The sequence below is a fragment of the Triticum aestivum genome, chromosome 4D (assembly GCF_018294505.1).
Source record: "Triticum aestivum cultivar Chinese Spring chromosome 4D, IWGSC CS RefSeq v2.1, whole genome shotgun sequence".
In the NCBI taxonomy this organism is placed as follows: domain Eukaryota; kingdom Viridiplantae; phylum Streptophyta; class Magnoliopsida; order Poales; family Poaceae; genus Triticum; species Triticum aestivum.
Window position 1 is genome coordinate 366629863 of NC_057805.1, and position 21669 is coordinate 366651531.

Genomic DNA, 21669 nt, shown 5'->3' on the forward strand with positions numbered 1-21669 from the left:
GTAACTGTTCATGGATCACAAACACAGAACTCAGTTCCTGAGGACGGCTTCAATGAGACAACCCACCATGTACTCCTACATGGCCTCTCACCGCTACCTTTACCAAATCGTGTTCACACACTTAGCTCTCACACAGTAGGACATGTTCACCACTTTCCAATTCATCCCCGATGAATCAGACCTGACACAACTCTAAGCAATAGCAGGCACGACAACAAGCATGAATGAGTAGGCACATCAGGGCTCAAACAACTCCTACTCATGCTAGTGGGTTTCATCTATTTACTGTGGCAATGAAAGGTCATGCAGAGGATAAAGGGGTTCAGCTACCGCAGCAAGTAACAGATGAATCGTTGTTGTCCTAATGCAGTAAAAGAGAGCAGGAGCGAGAGAGTGGGATTGTATCGGAATGAACAAGGGGGTTTTGCTTGCCTGGCACTTCTGAAGATAGCATTGAGTCTCCATTAGTGTCAACGATCAGAACGCCGGAACATCGTCTACCGAGAGGGGACAAATACCGACAACAGAGAAGAAATTCAATCAATGCAATGCACAATATGATGCATGATCATGACATGGCAATATGATGTTGATTTAGCTAATGCAACTATAACCAGGGTGGTTTGAGTCATTTTGAACCAAAGGTTCAATCCCAAACTCAACTTATGAATTTAAATAGTGCCTTATCATGTTTGATATAAACAGAAGGTTTAAGTTGCTCCAACATGCATGAAAACAGTACAGATGGATAGATTGGATTTTTCTGATCATTTTTCATATATACATCTTTTCATTCTGAGCTATAGATTATTTTCTATGATTTTTAGAAGTTTATAGGATTTTCAGAATTTCCTGAATAAGAATAAATCCAGAAAATGATTTATAGCGTCAGCATTACGTCACAGTGACGTCAGCAGGTCAACTGGGCGGTCCAGGTCAAACCTGGACGGTGGGGCCCGCATGTCAGTGTCACAGGGGCTAATCCTATTTTAGTTAAACCTAAACTAGGAAATTAGCAGGGGCTGGCCCCACATGTCAATGACCCAGGGGAGGTCAAACCCCTGGTCAACAGGCCTAACACGCCGGCGGTTAGCCGCCGGCGAGGTCAGCGGCGCTCTTGTGCCTCGGGTTTCCTCTACGGGGCACCGTTCGACGCGCCGTTGGGCTCTACGGGTAGCTGGCGCAACGGCACGTCCGTTGGTGGCCGTGGTTGGGCCTTGGGTGGCCGGAGTCGACGGCGGCAAGCTCGGTTGCGGCCGCCGGAGTTTGGGCGTGGGTGCGGGCAGCGTTGCGGTGTGCGACCAAGCGAGCTGAGGCGCTAGCGGTGGCCTACGTGATGCGGTGAGTGGGTTGGACGCACCGGGCAGACCATTTGGTCGCCGGAGCGTCATCGGCGGCGAGCGCAAGCGACGGCGCATTTGGACACAGGCGGGACGCGGCTACAGCGTGCAAACGGGTCAGAGGAAAGGGGGGTTTGGTTTGGGAGCTCACGGCGGTTGCAGCGGTAGCCTCGTCGAGCTCGGGGAGGGGCTGGTGATGACGGGAGGTCGCCGGCGATCTCGGCGACCGAGAGGTTGAAGACGATGCAGTGACGATGGAGCAGGGCTTCTGGCGAGGCGTGAGTCGGCGGAGGGGACGTGGGCAGTGTTGCGGTTCCTCCGGACACGTCAGCGAGGCGAGTGGTGGACGGTGGCCACGGTGACAGCGAGCGGCGGCGACGAGCGCGCTCGGGTGTGCTGCGGGGAGAGGAACAGAGGAGGGGAGAGAGAGCAGCGAGTGAGGGGGGAGGGGAGAGAGGTCTCAGGGCGTCTCCGTGGGGCGAGGGGGAAAGGGAGAGCTCACCAGCGCGAAGCAGGAGGTGGCGCACGGGCGCGCGTGCGCTGTCTCCCTCCTCTGCCTACTGGCAGAGGTTGGGGATGACTGGCACCAGGCCAGTGGGCTGGGCTGTCCACTGGGCCGGCCAGGTAAGCCCAGGTAAATCTCTCTCTCTCTCTTCTCTGTTTTCTATTTTTCCTTTTATTTGTTTTGATTTAGTTTTAAGCACTAAACCATTTTGCTTTCTTCTGATAATTTTGCAGGGACTGAAAGGATTATCCCAAAGCCCCTCACAATTTCTCAGAATTATTGGACACATATTCGATATATAGCAAATATAAATCCAATGCAAATAGTTATTGCATTAGCTTCAAATGCCCAAAATAAATATTTATGAGCTCCTAAAAATATTGGTTTGAATTTTAATTCTGGCCAATATTTCCATAGAGAAACATGAACATTTTCTTGGACCTATTTGAAGCAATTTTTATCTTGGTCTTTTCCAGAAATGATTTCAGAGGCTTTCACATGTCCCCATTTCAAATTCATTGAAATTTAAACATGATGCACACATGACTAGCTAGCCTAGAGCAAACCAGAACTAGGGATGTGACACCGATACCCTACGGAACACTCCCGGTGTCCGAATACCATCGTCCTATATATCAATCTTTACCTCTCAACCATTTAGAGACTCATCGTCATGTCCGTGATCTCATCCGGGACTCCGAACAACATTTGGTCACCAAATCACATCACTCATATAATACTAAATCGTCATCGAACGTTAAGCGTGCGAACCCTACGAGTTAGAGAACTATGTAGACATGACCGAGACACCTCTCCAGTCAATAACCAATAGCTAAACCTGGATGCTCATATTGGCTCCTACATATTCTACGAAGATCTTTATCGGTCGAACCGCTATGATAACATACGTTATTCCCTTTGTCCAACGGTATGTTACTTGCCCGAGATTAGATCGTCGGTATCCACATACTGTGATGCCCCCGATTCAATCATACACGCAAACGTGTATGATCAAGATCAGGGACTCACGGGAAGATATCACAACACAACTCTAAAAATAAAATAAGTCATACAAGCATCATAATACAAGTCAGTGGCCTCGAGGGATCGAATACAAGTGCTTGATCATAGACGAGTCAGCGGAAGCAACAATATCTGAGTACAGACATAAGTTAAACAAGTTTGCCTTAAGAAGGCTAGCACAAACTGGGATACAGATCGAAATAGGCGCAGGCCTCCTGCCTGGGATCCTCCTAAACTACTCCTGGTCGTCGTGAGCGGCCTGCACGTAGTAGTAGGCACCTCCAGTGTAGTAGGAGTCATCGTTGACGGTGGCGTCTGGCTCCTGGGCTCCAGCATCTGGTTGCGACAACCAGGAAGAAATGGAAAGGGGGGGAAGAGGGAGAAAAGCAACCGTGAGTACTCATCCAAAGTACTCGCAAGCAAGGATCTACACTATATATGCATGGGTATCAGTGTAAAGGGGCAATATCGGTGGACTGGACTGCAGAATGCCAGAATAAGAGGGGGATAGCTAGTCTTGTCGAAGACTACGCTTCTGGCGGCCTCCATCTTGCAGCATGTAGAAGAGAGTAGATGGTAAGTTCACCAAGTATCATCGCATAGCATAATCCTACCCGGCGATCCCCTTCTCGTCGCCCTGTGAGAGAGTGATCACCGGGTTGTATCTGGCACTTGAAAGGGTGTGTTTTATTAAGTATCCGGTTCTAGTTGTCATAAGGTCAAGGTTCAACTCCAGGTCATCCATTTACCGAGGGACATGGCTATTTGAATAGATAAACTTCCCTGCAGGGGTGCACCACATTACCCAACACGCTCGATCCCCTTTGGCCGGACACACTTTCCTGGGTCATGCCCGGCCTCGGAAGATCAACACATCGCAGCCCCACCTAGGCACAACAGAGAGGTCAGCACGCCGGTCTAAATCCTATGCACACAGGGGTTTGGGCCCATCGCCCGTTGCTCACCTACACGTTGCGAACGCGGCCGGAAGCAGACCTAGCCTCCCTAATACAAGAGCAGGTGTTCCAGTCCAATCCAGCGCGCACCGCTCAGTCGCTGACATCAAGAAGGCTTCGGCTGATACCACGACGTCGAGTGCACATAACTGTTCCTGCGTAGTTGGTTAGTGCGTATAGGCCAGTGGCCAGACTCAGATCAAATACCAAGATCTCATTAAGCATGTTAATTGAAGTATCCGCGGACGCCGACCAGGGCCAGGCCCACCTCTCACCTAGGTGGTCTCAACCTGCCCTGTCGCTCCACCACAAAGATCCATGATAACCCACAAGTATAGGGGATCACAACAGTTTTCGAGGGTAGAGTATTCAACCCAAATTTATTGATTCGACACAAGGGGAGCCAAAGAATATTCTCAAGTATTAGCAGTTGAGTTGTCAATTCAACCACACCTGGATAACTTACTATCTGCAGCAAAGTATTTAGTAGCAAAGTAGTATGGAAGTAACGGTTACGGTGGCAAAAGTAACAGTAGTAGTTTTGTAGTAATTGTAACAATGGCAACGGAAAAGTAACTAAGCAAAGAGCAATATGTGAAAAGCTCGTAGGCATTGGATCAATGATGGATAACTATGTCGGATGTGATTCCTCATGCAATAGTTATAACATAGGGTGACACAGAACTAGCTCCAGTTCATCAATGTAATGTTGGCATGTATTCTGAATATAGTCATACGTGCTTATGGAAAAGAACTTGCATGGCATCTTTTGTCCTACCCTCCCGTGGCAGCGGGGTCCTATTGGAAACTAAGGGATATTAAGGCCTACTTTTAATAGAGTACCGGACCAAAGCATTAACACTTAGTGAATACACGAACTCCTCAAACTACGGTCGTCACCGGGAGTGGTCCCGATTATTGTCACTTAGGGGTTACCGGATCATAACACATAGTAGGTGACTATTGACTTGCAAGATAGGATCAAGAACTCACATATATTCATGAAAACATAATAGGTTCAGATCTGAAATCATGGCACTCGGGCCCTAGTGACAAGCATTAAGCATAGCAAAGTCATAGCAACATCAATCTCAGAACATAGTGGATACTAGGGATCAAACCCTAACAAAACTAACTCAATTACATGATAAATCTCATCCAACCCATCACCGTCCAGCAAGCCTACGATGGAATTACTCACGCACGGCGGTCAGCATCATGAAATTGGTGATGGAGGAAGGTTGATGATGACGACGGCGATGGATTCCCCTCTCTGGAGCCCCAAACGGACTCCAGATCAGCCCTCCCGAGAGAGTTTAGGGCTTGGCGGCGGCTCCGCATCGTAAAACGTGATGAATCCTTCTCTCTGATTTTTTTTCTCCCTGAACACGAATATATGGAGTTGGAGTTGAGGTCGGTGGAGCACTAGGGGGGCCACGAGGCAGGGGCGCGCCCAGGGGGGTAGGCGCGCCCCCCACCCTCGTGGACAGGGTGTGGGCCCCCTGGCCTTGATTCTTTTGCCAGTATTTTTTATTAATTCCAAAAATATTCTCCGTGAAGTTTCAGGTCATTCCGAGAACTTTTATTTCTGCACAAAAATAACACCATGGCAATTTTGCTGAAAACAGCGTCAGTCCGGGTTAGTTCCATTCAAATCATGCAAATTAGAGTCCAAAACAAGGGCAAAAGTGTTTGGAATAGTAGATACGATGGATATGTATCAACTCCCCCAAGCTTAAACCTTTGCTTGTCCTCAAGCAATTCAGTTGATAAACTGAAAGTGATAAAGAAAAACTTCTACAAACTCTGTTTGCTCATGTTGTTGTAAATATGTAAAGCCAGCATTCAAGTTTTCAGCAAAGATTATGAACTAACCATATTTACAATAACATTTAGGTCTCATGTTTACTCATATCAATGGCATAATCAACTAGCGAGCAATAATAATAAATCTCGGATGACAACACTTTCTCAAAACAATCATAATATGATATAACAAGATGGTATCTCGCTAGCCCTTTCTGAGACCGCAAAATATAAATGCAGAGCACCCCTGAAGATCAAGGACTGACTAAACATTGTAATTCATGGTAAAAGAGATCCAGTCATACTCAATATAAATTAATAGTAATGGATGCAAATGACAGCGGTGCTCTCCAGCTGGTGCTTTTTAATAAGAGGAGGATGACTCAACATAAAAGTAAATAGATAGGCCCTTCGCAGAGGGAAGTAGGGATTTGTAGAGGTGCCAGATCTCGGTTTTAAAGCAGAGGTGAAGAATATTTTGAGCAGCATACTTTCATTGTCAACGTAACAACCGAGAGATCTCGATATCTTCCATGCTACACACATTATAGGCGGTTCCCAAATAGAATGGTAAAGTTTATACTCCCCCACCACCAACAAGCATCAATCCATGGCTTGCCCGAAACAACGGGTGCCTCCAACTAACAACAGTCCCGGGGGAGTTTTGTTTGCAATTATTTTGATTTAATTTGAGCATGGGACTGGGCATCCCGGTGATCAGCCATTTTCTCGTGAGTGAGGAGCGGAGTCCACTCCTCTTGAGAATAACCCGCCTAGCATGGAGGATACAGACAGCCCTATTTGATACATGAGCTATTCGAGCATACAAAACATAATTTCATTTGAAGGTTTAGAGTTTGGCACATACAAATTTATTTGAAACGGCAGGCAAATACCGCATATAGGAAGGTATGGTGGACTCATATGGAATAACTTTGGGGTTTATGGAAGTGGATGCACAAGCAGTATTCCCGCTTAGTACAAGTGAAGGCTAGAAAGAGACTGGGAAGCAACCAACTAGAGAGCGACAATAGTCATGAACATGCATTAAAATTAATTGACATTGAGTGCAAGCATGAGTAGGATATAATCCACCATGAACATAAATATCGTGGAGGCTATGTTGATTTTGTTTCAACTACATGTGTGAACATGTGCCAAGTCAAGCCACTTGAATCATTCAAAGGAGGATACCACCCTATCATACCACATCACAACCATTTTAATAGCATGTTGGCACGCAAGGTAAACCATTATAAACTCCTAGCTAATTAAGCATGGCATGAGCAACTATAATCTCTAATTGTCATTGTAAACATGTTCATTCATAATAGGCTGAATTAGAACGATGAACTAATCATATTTACAAAAACAAGAGAGGTCCCGTTCATACCAGCTTCTCTCATCTCAATCAGTTCATCACATATCGTCATTATTGCCTTTCACTCGCACGACCGAACGGTGTGGATAATAATAATAGTGCACGTGCATTGGACTAAGCTGGAATCTGCAAGCATCTGATACAAAGGAGAAGACAAGGTAACATGGGCTCTTGGTTAAATCAATAATAATGCATATAAGAGCCACTTCAACATTTTAATCATGGTCTTCTCCTCTCGACCCCCAAAGAAAATAAAAAAAGGAAATAAAACTATTTACACGGGAAAGCTCCCAACAAGCAAAAGAAGAACGAGAAATCTTTTTGGGTTTTCTTTTTAATTATTATTACTACAAGCATGGAAAGTAAACTAGCTAAAAGCTACAACTAGTTTTTTTTATGTTTCTTAAGGTTTTTCAAACACACAAGAAGAAGACTAGAAAAGGAAAATAAACTAGCATGGATAGTACAATGACAAAGTATGAGCACCGACAACTAGAATGAGTGTGTGAACATGAATGTAATGTCGGTGAGAAAGACGTACTCCCCCAAGCTTAGGCTTTTGGCCTAAGTTGGTTTATGCCCATGGATCAAAGTTGTAGCTGGGGTCGTACTGAGATGCAGCAGCTATTGCCTCATGAGCTGCCTCCGTCCTCCTCTTATACTCGTTCGCCTCCTCCCTGGTTATAATATATCGCCCTTTTGCCTAAAAGTTAAAGAAAGTAGGAGCAGGGAGAGCAACATGGACAGTGCGGCGCCTGTTAAACATTAGTCGGTACTGGAGAGGCTGTTCATTCCTCTCAATAAACTAATGGCGAACCATAGCATCATAATCTAGATAAGCGAGAGGCAATTCCATATCATTTTCATGTATGGGTATCTCAAGAAAATTAGCCACACGGGTTGCATAAATCCCACCAAACAAGTCTCCACTTAAACCATTATTATGCAACCTTCGTGCAACAATGGCCCCCCAAGTTATATTGTTTATCTCCTAAAACAACATTCTTGAGAACACTAAGATCTGGAACACACATGTGACATGCCTCATCCTTACCGTTTATGCATCTACCTATAAAGAGAGCAAAATAATGTATAGCAGGAAAATGAATGCTCCCTATGGTAGCTTGTGTTATTTCTCTAGATTCCCCCACAGTGATACTAGCAAGAAAATCTTTAAACTCGGATTTGCGAGGTTCGCTAGCACTACCCCATTGCGGAAGTTTACAAGCAGTATTAAAATCTTCTAAGTCCATAGTATAAGATTTACCATAGAGATCAAATAGGACAGTGTGAGAATTGCGTGAAGATGTAAATTTGAACCTTCTCACAAAGGAATTAGTTAGGTGATAATACTGAGGGAACTTATCTAGCATGAAGCCCTCGAGTTCAGCATTACGCACATATGCGTCAAATTCCTCCTTAATTCCTGCTTTGACCATGAAATCTTCTGACGACCATTCACAAGGCCCCACTTGAGCTTCTCTTGGTAGTTCATGGTCCGTCTCATGTATTGCGGGCCTGGGTCCTTGCTTCCTTGAAGAACCACCTTGGTACATTTTCCTAAACATATTTCTTCCTCTGAAAAATTTCTGAAAATTTTAGTAACTCAAAATAAAAGTGAACCAAACTCAACAAAATTGATAGCAACTGCTCCCAAAAGTGCCTAGAGACTATATCATACATTAGAACTACTTGGGACCAAATAAATTTGACATGCAATCTCAAGAACAGGGTCACCTAAGCAACAAAAATTTGCAATGAATAAAGCACTAGAACAAAAAGTAATTGGACCATTGGAGGAGTCACATACCGAAGAACAATCCCCCAAAGCAGTTTTGTGAGTGGAGCTTTGAGCAAGGAGATCGAAAATGGCAGCAAGATGAGCTAGAACTCATGCTTGAGCTGGTTGGTGATTTTTTTGGGAGGAAAAAGGAGTGTGTGGGTGCAGGAATAAGTGGAGGAGGGCCACCAGGGGCCCACGAGGCAGGGGGCGCGCCCTGGACCCTCGTGGCCAGGTGCTTGCTCCCCCTGATGTGTTCTCAGTGCCAAATATTCTCAAATATTCTAGAAAAAATCATATTTCATTTTCAGGGCATTTGGAGAACTTTTATTTTCGGGGTATTTTTTCACTGCAAGGATAATTCAGAAAACAGACAGAAAAATACTATTTTTGCTTTATTTAATCTAATTAACAGAAAGTAAAAGGAGGGTACAGAGAGTTGTGCTTTCTAACTTCATCCATCTCATGCTCATCAAAAGGAATCCACTAACAAGGTTGATGAAGTCTTGTTAACAAACTCTTTTCGAATAATCATGGAACCGGAGAAATTTCGAATAACACTATGTTACCTCAACGGGGATATGCACATCCCCAACAATAAGAATATCAAATTTCTTCTTGACAGTAGGAAGAAGAAATTCAAAACCTCCAATAATAATCAATGGAATTTTTCCAATAGAATTTATGTTGTGGACTTGAGGTTGTTTCCTCGGAAAGTGTACCGTATGCTCATTACCATTAACATGAAAAGTGACATTTCCTTTGTTGCAATCAATAACAGCCCCTGCAGTATTCAAAAAGGGTCTACCAAGGATAATCGACATACTATCGTCTTCGGGAATATCAAGAATAACAAAGTCCGTTAAGATAGTAACGTTTGCAACCACAACGGGCACATTCTCACAAATACCAACAGGTATAGCAGTTGATTTATCAGCCATTTGCAAAGATATTTCAGTAGGTGTCAACTTATTCAAATCAAGTCTACGATATAAAGAGAGAGGCATAACACTAACACCGGCTCCAAGATCACATAAAGCAGTTTTAACATAGTTTCTTTTAATGGAGCATGGTATAGTTGGTACTCCTGGATCTCCAAGTTTCTTTGGTATTCCAGCTTTAAAAGTATAGTTAGCAAGCATGGTGGAAATTTCAGCTTCCGGTATCTTTCTCTTATTTGTAACAATATCTTTCATGTACTTAGCATAAGGATTCATTTTAAGCATATCAGTCAAACGCATACGCAAAAAGATAGGTCTAATCATTTCAGGAAAGTTCTCAAAATCCTCATCATCCTTTTTCTTGGATGGTTTAGGAGGAAAAGGCATGGGTTTCTGAACCCACGGTTCTCTTTCTTTACCGTGCTTCCTAGCAACGAAGTCTCTCTTATCAGAACGTTGATTCTTTGATTGTGGGTTATCATGATCAACAGAGGTTCAATCTCTACATCATTGTCATTGCTAGGTTGAGCATCATCATGAACATCATTATTAACATTATCACTAGGCTCATGTTCATTACCAGATTGTGTTTCAGCATCAGAAATAGAAATATCATTGGGATTCTCAGGTGTGTCAACAACAGGTTCACTAGAAGCATGCAAAGTCCTTTTATTTTTCTTTTTCTTCCTCTTAGAAGGACTAGGTGCATCAACATTAGTTCTCTGAGAATCTTGCTCAATTCTCTTAGGGTGACCTTCAGGATACAAAGGTTCCTGAGTCATTTTACCCCCTCTAGTCATAACTCTAACAGCATTATCATTCTTCTTATTATTTAATTCATTGAGAAAATCATTTTGAGCTTTAAGCACTTGTTCTACTTGAGTGGTAACCATAGAAGCATGTTTACTAATGATTTTAAGTTCACCTTTAACACTAGACATATAATCACTCAAGTGTTCAATCATATAAGCATTGCGTTTCAATTGTCTGGCAACATAAGCATTGAAGTTTTCTTGTTTAACAATAAAATTATCAAACTCATCTAAGCATTGGCTAGCAGACTTATAACGAGGGATATCACCTTCATCAAATCTATAGAGATAATTTACCTTTACTACCTGTGTCGGGTTATCAAGACCATGTATTTCTTCAACAGGCGGCAAATTAAGACCATGTATTTCTTCAATAGGAGGTAAATTCTTAACATCATCAGCTTTAATACCCTTTTCTTTCATAGATTTCTTTGCCTCTTGCATATCTTCAGGACTGAGAAATAGGATACCCCTTTTCTTCGAAGTTGGCTTACGAGTTGGTTCAGGAAGTGTCCAATTATTTTCATTAGTCAACATATTATTCAATAGCAATTCAGCTTGATCAATTGTTCTTTCCCTGAAAACACAACCAGCACAACTATCCAGGTGGTCTGTGGAAGCATCGGTTAGTCTATTATAAAAGATATCAAGTATTTCATTTTTCTTGAGAGGATGATCATGCAAAGCATTAAGTAATTGGAGAAGCCTCCCCCAAGCTTGTGGGAGACTCTCTTCTTCAATTTGCACAAAATTATATATTTCCCTTAAAGCAGCTTGTTTCTTATGAGCGGGGAAATATTTAGCAGAGAAATAATAAATCATATCCTGGGGACTACGCACACAACCAGGATCAAGAGAATTAAACCATGTTTTAGCATCACCCTTTAATGAGAACGGAAATAACTTGAGGATATAGTAGTAGCGAATTTTTTCCTCATGAGTGAATAGGGTGGCTATATCATTTAATTTAGTAAGATGTGCCACAACAGTTTCAGATTTATAGCCATAAAAAGGATCAGATTCAACCAAAGTAATTATCTCAGTTTCGACAGATAAATCATAATCCTTATCAGTTATACGGATAGGTGAAGTAGCAAAAGCAGGGTCATATTTCATTCTAGCATTCAAACACTTTTCTTTCGGCTTAGCTAATAATTTCTTAAGATCAGATCTATCATTGCAAGCAAGAAAATCTCTAGCAGTTTCTTCATCCATAACACAGCCCTCAGGCACAACAGGCAATTCATATCTAGGGGGAGAATCTTCATCATCACTTTCATCAATATTATCAGTTTCAATAATTTCATTCTCTCTAGCCCTAGCAAGTTGTTCATCCAGAAATTCACCTGGTGGCACAGTATTATCAAGCATAGAAGTAGTTTCATCATAAGTATCATGCATAGCAGAAGTGGCATCATCAATAACATGCGACATATCAGAATTAATAGCAGAAGCAGGTTTAGGTGTCGCAAGCTTACTCAAAACAGAAGGTGAATCAAGTGCAGAGCTAGATGGCAGTTCCTTACCTCCCCTCATAGTTGAGGGATAAATTTTGGTTTTCTCGTCTTTCAAGTTCCTCATAGTGACCAGCAGATATAAATCCCAAGTGACTCAAAGAATAGAGCTATGCTCCCCGGCAGCGGCGCCAGAAAATGGTATTGATAACCCACAAGTTTAGGGGATCACAACAGTTTTCGAGGGTAGAGTATTCAACCCAAATTTATTGATTCGGCACAAGGGGAGCCAAAGAATATTCTCAAGTATTAGCAGTTGAGTTGTCAATTCAACCACACCTGGATAACTTAATATCTGCAGCAAAGTATTTAGTAGCAAAGTAGTATGGAAGTAACGGTAACGGTAGCAAGAGTAACAGTAGCAGTTTTGTAGTAATTGTAATAGTGGCAACGGAAAAGTAACTAAGCAAAGAAGAATATGTGAAAAGCTCGTAGGCATTGGATCGGTGATGGATAATTATGTCGGATGCGGTTCTTCATGCAACGGTTATAACATAGGGTGACATAGAACTAGCTCCAATTCATCAATGTAATGTAGGCATGTATTACGAATATAGTCATACGTGCTTATGGAAAAGAACTTGCATGACATCTTTTGTCCTACCCTCCCATGGCAACGGGGTCCTATTGGAAACTAAGGGATATTAAGGCCTCCTTTTAATAGAGTGCCGGACAAAAGCATTAACACTTAGTGAATACATGAACTCCTCAAACTACGGTCATCACCAGGAGTGGTCCCGATTATTGTCACTTCGGGGTTACCGAATCATAACACATAGTAGGTGACTATTGGCTGCAAGATAGGATCAAGAACTCACATATATTCATGAAAACATAATAGGTTCAGATCTGAAATCATGGCACTCGGGCCCTAGTGACAAGCATTAAGCATAGCAAAGTCATAGCAACATCAATCTCAGAACATAGTGGATACTAGGGATCAAACCCTAACAAAACTAACTCGATTACATGATAAATCTCATCCAACCCATCACCGTCCAGCAAGCCTACGATGGAATTACGCACGCACGGCGGTGAGCATCATGAAATTGGTGATGGAGGAAGGTTGATGATGATGACGACGACGACGAATTCCCCTCTCCGGAGCCCCGAACGGACTCCAGATCAGCCCTCTCGAGAGAGTTTAGGGCTTGGCAACGGCTTCGTATCGTAAAACGTGATGAATCCTTCTCTCTGTTTTTTTTCTCCCCGAACACAAATATATGGAGTTGGAGTTGAGGTTGGTGGAGCACCAGGGGGGCCACGAGGCAGGGGGCGCGCCCAGGGGGTAGGCGCGCCCCCACCCTCGTGGATAGGGTGTGGCCCCCCTGGCCTTGATCCTTTCGTCAGTATTTTTTATTAATTCCAAAAATATTCTCCGTGAAGTTTCAAGTCATTCCGAGAACTTATATTTCTGCACAAAAATAACACCATGGCAATTTTGCTGAAAACAGTGTCAGTCCGGGTTAGTTCCATTCAAATCATGCAAGTTAGAGTCCAAAACAAGGGCAAAAGTGTTTGGAAAATTAGATACGATGGAGACGTATCAATCCACACAGAGGGCCGTCGAGAAAGTATGTCCTTTCAGCCCCCAATCCATGAATCAACCGCGGGTACTCAATGAGCCGACCCGACTTTAGTCACCACATGTATCATACATTATGTATATAAGTATATACCCGTGATCACCTCCCGAGTGATCACGGCCCGGTAGTATAGCATGGCAGACGGACAAGAATGTAGGGCCACTGATGGAATACTAGCATCCTATACTAAGCATTTAGGATTGCAGGTAAGGTTAACAACTGTAGCAACAATGACAGGCTATGCAGCAGAATAGGATTAACCGAAAGCAGTAACATGCTACACTACTCTAATGCAAGCAGTAGAGAGAAGGAATAGGCGATATCTGGTGATCAAGGGGGGGGCTTGCCTGGTTGCTCTGGCAAGAAGGAGGGGTCATCTTCGATGTAGTCGAACACACGGACATCGGCAGCTGTCTCAGAGTCTACCGGAAAGAAGTAACGGAGGGGGAACACAATAAATAATAGAGCAATCAAATGTAACACAAAGCAAGACGCGGCAATATGTTGTGCTAGGGGTGACCTAACGCGGGGATAGGTGATACCGGCGAAGGGGGAAATATCCGGGAAAGTATTCCCGGTGTTTGGCATATTCGGACAAACGAACCGGAGGGGAAAGGTTGCAGGTTCGCTATACTAGGGACGTGTGGCGAATGAATGGACTACGTATTTGGATTCGTCTCGTCGTTCTAAGCAACTTTCATGTACAAAGTATTTTCATCCGACTTATGGATTGTTTAATATTAATTTTCAAAGTTTTAATCATTTTCTAAAATTATTATTAATTCAGAATTAATAGACAAAATGCTACGGAGGCATAGGGCCGGTGGCCAGGGACGGGGCGGAGCAGCGGCCCGCAGTAGAGGAGGCAGCGAGTGGGGTGCGCGGGCAGCCGCGAGCCACAGCGGCAGAGAGAGGCGGGGCAGTGACCGAAGCGGGAGGGGGTTACGAGGTGAGGCCGCAGCGAAGGTAGGGCAGAGCGCGGCGGGCGCGAGGTCGGGCCGCGGCGACGTGGGCAGGTGGTGAGCAGGGGGCGGGGCCGGTGCGGCGATGGCCACGAGTGGCCGAGCGAGCGTGAAGCAGAGGGAGCACGAGCGATGACGGGGACTGCGGGCGCGCGAGCCGATGGCTAGGCGCCGCGCGAGGGGGCGCGGGTGTGCGGGGCGCGTACGAGGAGTGACCGGGCGCGGGCAACGGCACGCGGGCGCGGCCAGCGTGCGTCGAGCGCACGCGTGCACGGCGCGTGGGAGGGATACGGGGACAGAGGGGAGAGGGAGGGCCCTCACGTTCGTCGTGAGAAGGGGGCGGCGAGGCTCGGGCGCGACCCGTGGGGAGGAGGACGGGGACGATCGGCGCAGACGGGGAGGCGGTCCGGCGACGGGCGCGGCGATGAGGTGGCCGTTGATGGAGAGGGCGAGGAGGCGGCGCCGACGGGGACCTCGGGTGACGGCGGACGGTGAAGGGCGGGCGCAGGGCGACAGGATCGGGGTCGATCCTGATCCAGATCGGGGGAGAGCTAGTGGGGGAAGTGGGGTGTCGGTGGTTAGGGTTTGGGTCGCCTCAGGGGATAAGGGAGTGGGGATGGGCCGGCCGGGCCAGTGGGCTGGTCGGCTGGGGCCGTTTGGCCCAGTTGGCCAGGGAGGTCCTTTTTATTTGTTTTGTTTTATTTCCACTTTTCTTTTCTGTTTTATTTTAGTTACACTTTATTTTCAATTTATTAAAATATGACAATAGCTCCAAAAATAGTGTTTCAAAATAACCCACTAACCTAAAAGTTTTACCTCAAAATAAAATAGTTTATCATTTTATAAAATATCAAAGGCACATATTCAATCGTTTCAACTACCGTTTTAATCATTTTAGAGTATTAAAACATTTTATAAAAGTGGGGTTTCTTCACCACAATTAACTTTGCATTACTTGGCACAACCCGGACATTTTAGTTTTAAGTTTGAAAACTTTTCTTGTTTGCGTGTAATTCAATTTTGAATTTGAATCGGTTTTTTTTGAACTAACCCGAGATTAACTACAGTGACAGAGGTGACGTAGCATCATTAGCAGGGAATTACTGTAGTCTAATTATCCGGGCGTCACAATTCTCCTCCACTATAAGAAATCTCGTCCCGAGATTTAAGAGGGGAGTAAGGAGGAAAGTTCTGGTTACGATATTCTAACGGATCTTCTCGAAGAAGTTAATCCCTTTCGTTGATGTCTTCAATTCTTTATTCCAATGCATCATGATAAAGTTGTCGTCCTTTCTTCGGGAACTCCATCATACTTATGAAAGGATAAGGGGGTATTACGGAAGAACGGACCGTTACAATGTTTGCTTATCTAGTAGATAACATCAGGGAAGGCAGCGGAAAGTAACTCTCGAATTGAAACTTGTGACATTATCGAGAGCAAAGTGAGGAGGTATTATGGGAAGTTTCGAGCGGGCATGCAATTGCTCGATGCGTGAAACATGGCGTGACAGGGGTTCAAAGCAACGGGAATAAGTGTTGTGTCTGATACCAAAATTGATGATCTCTCGGAAGGTGGCTCATGAATTACATATGAGGCCACGCGTGAGGAACAACCTTGGGTACAGGGGTATAGGAGAGTCAGGTTTCGATCATGTGGAATGGTGGGTTATGGGCCCACCATGTGGGTTAAAAGCAGGAAGGCGCTAACATTTGCACGGTCAAGATAGCAAGGTATGTCAGAGGATAGCCTGTCAGTTTTGTTGGCAACAACATTGGTACCTAGGGCGAGGGACGAAGAGAACCATTTTCCTGCTCGTTGAAACGAGGCGGACCAATAGGCAAAGTTCTCGTCCATCGGTGGTTACCGGAATGTCATCAACAATAGTAACAGGGTCTTATCGACACGATTGTACACCTAGGTGTTTACATAAGCAGAAGAATATTACTACTTAGATCATATAGATCACCAGAAAGGTTAAACAAAACAATGCAGAGGAAAAGGTGATCATCAAATTAAATAGAACAATGGAAAGGAAAATGTGTTTAAACACATTATTCAAGGGTATATCCTTCCCAAGGACAAACAGAGCATGATATCCACGACAGGATATAATGCAGAAAACCCTTTAGGAAAGGGAGGAGAAACCTCATGGCATTACCATACAACGGTGTTTGGATAATTTGATAAAGAAAATTTAGCATTGTGCTTCAGATGTTCTTATTGGAAATCGGAGTACCACATACATGCTTCGAGATATCATTGGCATGGCCTTCAAGCAAAGGTCAGACTTTGGATACAAAGGATCCATCAGAAACAACTTATAGAATAAGTCTTACAATTTCCTCATGGAAGAATGGATAACCTTGCTGAAAAGGAATCTATAACAACAGGGCCTCCGGCCAGGTGTGCTAGGCACGACATCACCTTACCGGGTCACATAAAGACTAGGGTTATATCTCTTGGAAAGTATGTTCCAACCATCGTATCAGACCAAAATTCAGTTCTGATTGGTGGCAGGATACCTAGGAAGAAAAGGTGCAACACAAATTGACGAGATGACAATGTAAGATTCTCGGGAAATGAACTATGGAGCGAGTTCCGACACACGAGTTCATCATTTAAACCAAGGAGAGGATGAGGGGGTAGCTGATGGAGTCAGCGACAATCCTCGAGATTTCCAAAAAGATGGATCTCCTCAATAATGTAAACAAGGAGATAACATTTGTCAGATCAAATGATATAATTATGTATGCCTGAGGAAAACATACGCAACTAAACATTGGTTGAAAGGTGCACCCGAAAAATGGGCTTAGGTAGCATGATCAACGTTAGAATGGTGGTTCAACATCCAATAGTCTAAGAACGAACTATCGTCCATCAACTTCAAAGCAATAGGGTTGCAAGAAGTAAAGAATCCAAGCAGCACCGTTCACTTGTTGGTATCCCGGTTAGAATCAACACGGGGACCAAGAAGGGAAGGTTATGGTGAGAAGTATTACTTGCATCAATAATTCATAAGAGGTGGTGAAATTTTCACGACATTCTTGACATAAACGATGGTAATACTCCAAGGTAGAGCATAACATAAGTCGGATAGCAAGGAACTCAAGGTACAATGCAAAACTAGAACAAGTTTTGTGTTGGGAGGGAAATCAATAATGTTGTTGATGTTAACACAAATCATCGAGGGGGCAAGCATGGAATTTCTCATCGGGAACTCAATGTACGTCTCGGAAGAAGTTAAAATGTTGACGATGATCACGACACATTTATCGAGAGGCTTCAAGAAGATGTAATCGATCGGCGACGACATCACACCAAGGGAATGGTGAGGCAAAAGGTTACTATAACCATAGATAAGATGCCATCTCAGAATTCGGAGTTGTCTCTCAAGACAAACAATATGATGCGGAAGTTCGATGTAAGCTTAGAGCACTGTCGGGATTGTGTCCCGGGGATGAAGGACATATGTAGAATGGTCAAGCAGTCAGCCTGACGTTGATGATGTAGTCAATCAGTTGGGAATGACATGATCGAGTACAAACTCGTTAGCAATGAAGATTACTAAGAGTTGTCGAATCGCAGTGCGGACTCAATTCACTATTTGGTGTTCTCGATTGACAACAACCCAGAACTCGTGGAGTGACTATGATAGGGAAAGGTATTATTCCAGCACAAATTCATAAGATGTAGTGCAATGGCATGATATCCTCGAGATACCAGGGGATAATACTCGAAGGTGGAAGAAAATAGAGGTTGGGCAGGCGTACTGATCTGCAGAAGGCAAGTACTTTAACTTGTCCGAGAAATAGAATCAAAGGAGAACAATCATGGTCGGAACCACGGTTGCAAAGGATCAATTCACTAATACCACATGATATTCATCAAGGAAATAGTTATTATTACAAGAAGCTTCCATGATAGGATCTACATCGTGTCCATGGGCATGAACACAAAGTTCAAGGTCGACTCCCACTTCTCTAATGCATAACCTTTCATTCACTTCTCACCTGCGATGAAGTTGTAGTGTTGAAATTTTATCTGACATAACAACAGTAGAGTATGACCCTTAGTAGTTTCCGGGTTCATACAGATTAGAAAAGGCATAGCTTCAACCCACCGGGGCATCTTAGAAACATATACCACAACTTCAGGAGTAATTTACACAAGCTCGAAAACAGAGCATGGTTGAGAAAGCAGAGGATACAATTTACCAAAGGCATTATGTATCCGAGGGAAGGCTCCCAAGGTTATTGAATATGAAGGACGTTGTTGGATAAAATCCAACAAAGGATGTGCCGGTCCATAAGGGAGCTGATGTGAGCATCGACACACAACCAGAAGAAGTAACAATGCAAAGGCATTGGATTATAGAAACAACTGACTAATTCATAGCTCAAATGCAAAGGAATCGTGATTTTCAAATTGAGGGCTCAGGAGCATACGCTCTGATTAAGGATGGATAAGTTGAGTAGACTTAGGGATACAATCGACGGTAATTTGATTGGTCGTGAACCAGCTCCTGTTCAAAATGACATCTGAGCCGGAAGGATGAATTCTAGGATTCGACTAAGGATTGCGAGCATTCGTAACATATCAATCAAAGGATGAAAATGATGATGACAAAGGATACTAATGAATATTGCTAGACATATGGAGCGCAACCATAATGCAAGTAGACAAGTATTTGCAGAGCAATAGTTGGCCGAGAATTACCAGAAGATCGGATAGTATTTCAATGTATCTTGTGAATCATATGATCAACTAGTAATGAACAATTCATCGACAAGGATGAAGAATTATTCGTAGTGGTATTCATGCGGTAAGGAACTGCAGGGCAGTAAGCATAAAGGATTCTTGGAACATCGGAGAGTATTTCAGGGCATCCCGTAACTACAAGAGCAACTGGGGATGAAGATAAGAACGACAAATGTAGGTAGTTATCCATAAGTATTTATCGATGGTAGGGATTGCAAAAGCAACAGGCACAAGTCTCGAAAGAATATCGGAGAATAACTTCGAAATCTTATGGTCCAGCCGGCGATCATTTGTGATAAGGGGCTCTCCGGGAGGAAGTAGTTACGGGAAATTAGAGTCAGAGTTAGTAAATTCATTTCACCCGAATAGAAGAGAGATTAGAGTCCCAGAGTATAGACGAGAAATAAAAGATCCTAATACCACCCAATGGCGATGTGGGCCCGTAAGACACACAGCCATGTTAGTAAAAAGTTTTGTAATGTCTAGACTCGACTTCAGCCAAGGAGTGTGGAAGGGGATTCCTGCAGGCAGTCGGCTCTGATACCAACTTGTGACGCCCCCGATTCAATCCTACACTAATCATACACGCAAACGTGTACGATCAAGATCAGGGACTCACGGGAAGATATCACAACACAACTCTAAAAATAAAATAAGTCATACAAGCATCATAATACAAGCCAGGGGCCTCGAGGGCTCGAATACAAGTGCTCGATCATAGACGAGTCAGCGAAAGCAACAATATCTGAGTACAGACATAAGTTAAACAAGTTTGCCTTAAGAAGGCTAGCACAAACTGGGATACAGATCGAAAGAGGCGCAGGCCTCCTCCCTGGGATCCTCCTAAACTACTCCTGGTCGTCGTGAGCGCCCTGCACGTAGTAGTAGGCACCTCCGGTGTAGTAGGAGTTGTCGTCGACGGTGGCTTCTGGCTCCTGGGCTCCAGCATCTGGTTGCGACAACCAGGAAGAAATGGAAAGGGGGGAAGAGGGAGAAAAGCAATCGTGAGTACTCATCCAAAGTACTCGCAAGCAAGGATCTACACTACATATGCATGGGTATCAGTGTAAAGGGGCAATATCGGTGGACTGGACTGCAGAATGCCAGAATAAGAGGGGGATAGCTAGTCCTGTCGAAGACTACGCTTCTGGCAGCCTCCATCTTGTAGCATGTAGAAGAGAGTAGATGGTAAGTTCACCAAGTATCATCGCATAGCATAATCCTACCCGGCGATCCCCTCCTCGTCGCCCTGTGAGAGAGTGATCACCGGGTTGTATCTGGCACTTGAAAGGGTGTGTTTTATTAAGTATCTGGTTCTAGTTGTCATAAGGTCAAGGTACAACTCCGGGTCGTCCTTTTACCCAGGGACACGGCTATTCGAATAGATAAACTTCCCTGCAGAGGTGCACCACATTACCCAACACGCTCGATCCCCTTTGGCCGGACACACTTACCTGGGTCATGCCCGGCCTCGGAAGATCAACACGTCGCAGCCCCACCTAGGCACAACAGAGAGGTCAGCACGCCGGTCTAAATCCTATGCGCGCAGGGGTTTGGGCCCATCGCCCGTTGCTCACCTGCACGTTGCGAACGCGGCCGGAAGCAGACCTAGCCTCCCTAATACAAGACCAGGTGTTCCAGTCCAATCCGGCGCGCGCCGCTCAGTCGCTGACGTCAAGAAGGCTTCGGCTGATACCACGACGTCGAGTGCCCATAACTGTTCCCGCGTAGTTGGTTAGTGCGTATAGGCTAGTGGCCAGACTCAGATCAAATACCGAGATCTCGTTAAGCGTGTTAATTGAAGTATCCACGGATGCCGACCAGGGCCAGGCCCACCTTTCACCTAGGTGGTCTCAACCTGCCCTGTCGCTCCACCACAAAGATCCACACAGAGGGCCGTCGGGAAAGTTTGTCTTTTCATCCCCCAATCCGTGAATCAACCGCGGGTACTCAACGAGCCGACCCAACTTTAGTCACCACATGTATCATACATTATGTATATAAGTATATACCCGTGATCACCTCCCGAGTGATCACGGCCCGGTAGTATAGCATGGCAGACGCACAAGAATGTAGGGCCACTGATGGAATACTAGCATCCTATACTAAGCATTTAGGATTGCAAGTAAGGGTAACAACTGTAGCAACAATGACAGGCTATGCAGCAGAATAGGATTAACCGAAAGCAGTAACATGCTACACTACTCTAATGCAAGCAGTAGAGAGAAGGAATATGCGATATCTGGTGATCAAGGGGGGGCTTGCCTGGTTGCTCTTGCAAGGAGGGGTCATCTTCGATGTAGT